The following is a 2,405-nucleotide window of genomic DNA, read 5'->3' as shown; positions in this document are numbered from 1 at the left end:
TGTTAGTAGGTACGTATGTTTCGTAAAGTTATTCCGTCTTTCGTTCTTCTAGGTAAGACTTTCGTAAACGTACGTACCGTCTTACATTTGTAGGTTTCTACAACAGGCAGTTGCTGTCTATTTGAAACTTGGTTGATTTTTAGCCGCGGCACAGCGGCTCATAGAATGACTCTGAGTTTTGTTTCTTCTAGTACAAAATTGTAGCTCATAGTTCCATCTCTTGACCAATTTGAGATCTAATTACAGCCGCGGCTATTGAGGAGTTAATTTAGGCTTTTTAAAGGAATTTATGGGATCAAAGATAAACAACCCAAAAAAACGTATATTTTGAGCTTCTGTTTGGTCTTATTTACATAAATCAAGATGAAAATTGGAACAAATATAAATTTTTATGTGCCCAACACATTGACATACAAACAAGTTGGATTTTCCCATTTTGAGTCTTTTTAGGGGGAGTAAGAGCTCACAATAAAGCATACTTTTACAATTACTCTGCCGTATTTTAACCAACTTACATGGGATTTGGTACAAAGATACTTTTCTACATGTCCCATACATTGACAAACAAAACAAAGCAGTGGAGTTGTAATTTTTGAACATTTATCACAATCTTAAATGTTTTTGGAGGCAAAGAAAAAAATACATTATGGATGTGTTTCAATCAACAACGTCTTATAGCTCTATCACCAGGCGATATTCATAGAGTCTCACATCTCCACCACCAAGTACTATCTACAGTGTCCTATATCTCTATCGTCATGTGCTATCTACAATGTCCAACATCTCCATAACCAGGTACTATCCACATCACTACCACCAGGCACTATCTGCAGTGTCCTATATCTCCACCACCAGATACTATCCACAGTGTTCCACATCTCTACCACCAGGCACTATCTACAGTGTTCCACATCTCTACCATCAGGCACTATCTACAGTGTCCCACATCTCCATAACCAGATACTATCCACAGTGTTTCACATCTCTATCTCCAGTTACAATCCACAGTGTCTAATATCTCTACCACCAGATACTATTCGCGATATCTTAGATCTATACTACCATTACATGTTTACTTTGTTTTTGTTGTTAAGCGCAAAGCTACACAATGGGCTGTCTGTGCTGTGCCCACCACGGATATCGAAGCTCGGTTTTTAGCGATATAAGCCTTCAGACTTACCGCTGAGCCACTGTGTGACTAGCTGTTTGCAACGTCATATCATTAATTGCTCATAGCAACCATATCTATACTTTCATAAACTATTCACAACGCTCCATATTCACGCCATAACTAGCTAACTACGAAGTCCTGCATTATAAACACCTCTAAAATCTGTTCACGAGGTCCCATGTTTTTATCACCATACGTATACATCAGCTTAAACTGTTCACAGTGTCCCACATATCCACCACCAGATACTATCCACACTGTTCTATATCTCTATCGTTATGTGCTATCTACAGTGTCCAACATCTCCATAACCAGATACTATCTACATCACTACCACCAGGCACTATCTACAGTGTCCCACATCTCCACCACCAGATATTATCCACAGTGTTCTATATCTCTATCGTCATGTGCTATCTACAGTGTCCTATATCTCCACCTCCAGATACTATCCACATCTCTACCACCAGGCACTATCTACAGTGTCCTATATCTCCACCACCAGATACTATCCACATCTCTACCATCAGGCACTATCTACAGTGTCCTATATCTCCTCCGCTGTCTGCTGTCTATTTACTATCCACACAATGATCATCATCCAATGTGTATAACATTATTCACATTCTATAATATCTATACCCCCATTCACTGTTTAAAGTTTGATTTGTAATGTGGTTGTTCCTAAACTAATATGTTCTATTTTTGTATCTACAACCGTGACATTTCCTTTGTTTTTCACATTTTAATGCGTATCTTGAACTTATGTTTTAAATATTATATGTTTTAAAAACACATCACTCCTTGATCCGAAATATTTTCTCATTCAAACTACATCCTATTATATTAAGGTATTAGTTGTGTACTGGCATTCTACATGACGGAGAATGTTTGTTTGCTTTTCTGTAATTGCGTGTTTCAAAAGTTCTAACTGTTGAGTCTCTATAATTATACATGTAGACAACATACCGTATTTTTCGGTGTATAAGACGCACTTTTTTACCCCAAAATTTGATGTCAAAATCTGCTTGCGTCCTAAACACCGAAGGTATGGATAATATATATGTATATATACGATACACACAAGCCATATGTAAATATATTTAAAATGGCAGGCACAGTTTAGTACAATTGAATGTGTTATTTATAACAATAGTAGTTTTTTCTTTTAAAACATAACTATTTATAATGCTCCCTAAATAATAAAAAAAAATAATTACAGTGAAAGCAATGA

At 36.6% G+C, this 2,405-nt stretch overlaps 1 protein-coding gene across 1 annotated transcript in view; it reads right to left on the bottom strand.

Annotated features, from left to right (window-relative positions):
* Nucleotides 1–2,405, bottom strand: part of LOC106465267 (glutamate receptor ionotropic, kainate 2-like) — a 133,341-nt gene that overhangs the window by 33,392 nt on the left and 97,544 nt on the right. The window lies entirely within an intron of this gene.

Source organism: Limulus polyphemus, unplaced genomic scaffold (assembly GCF_000517525.1).
Source record: "Limulus polyphemus unplaced genomic scaffold, Limulus_polyphemus-2.1.2 Scaffold67, whole genome shotgun sequence".
Taxonomy (NCBI): Eukaryota; Metazoa; Arthropoda; class Merostomata; order Xiphosura; family Limulidae; genus Limulus; species Limulus polyphemus.
The sequence above is the reverse complement of the archived record's forward strand: the minus strand, read 5'-3'. Positions and strand labels throughout refer to the sequence as shown.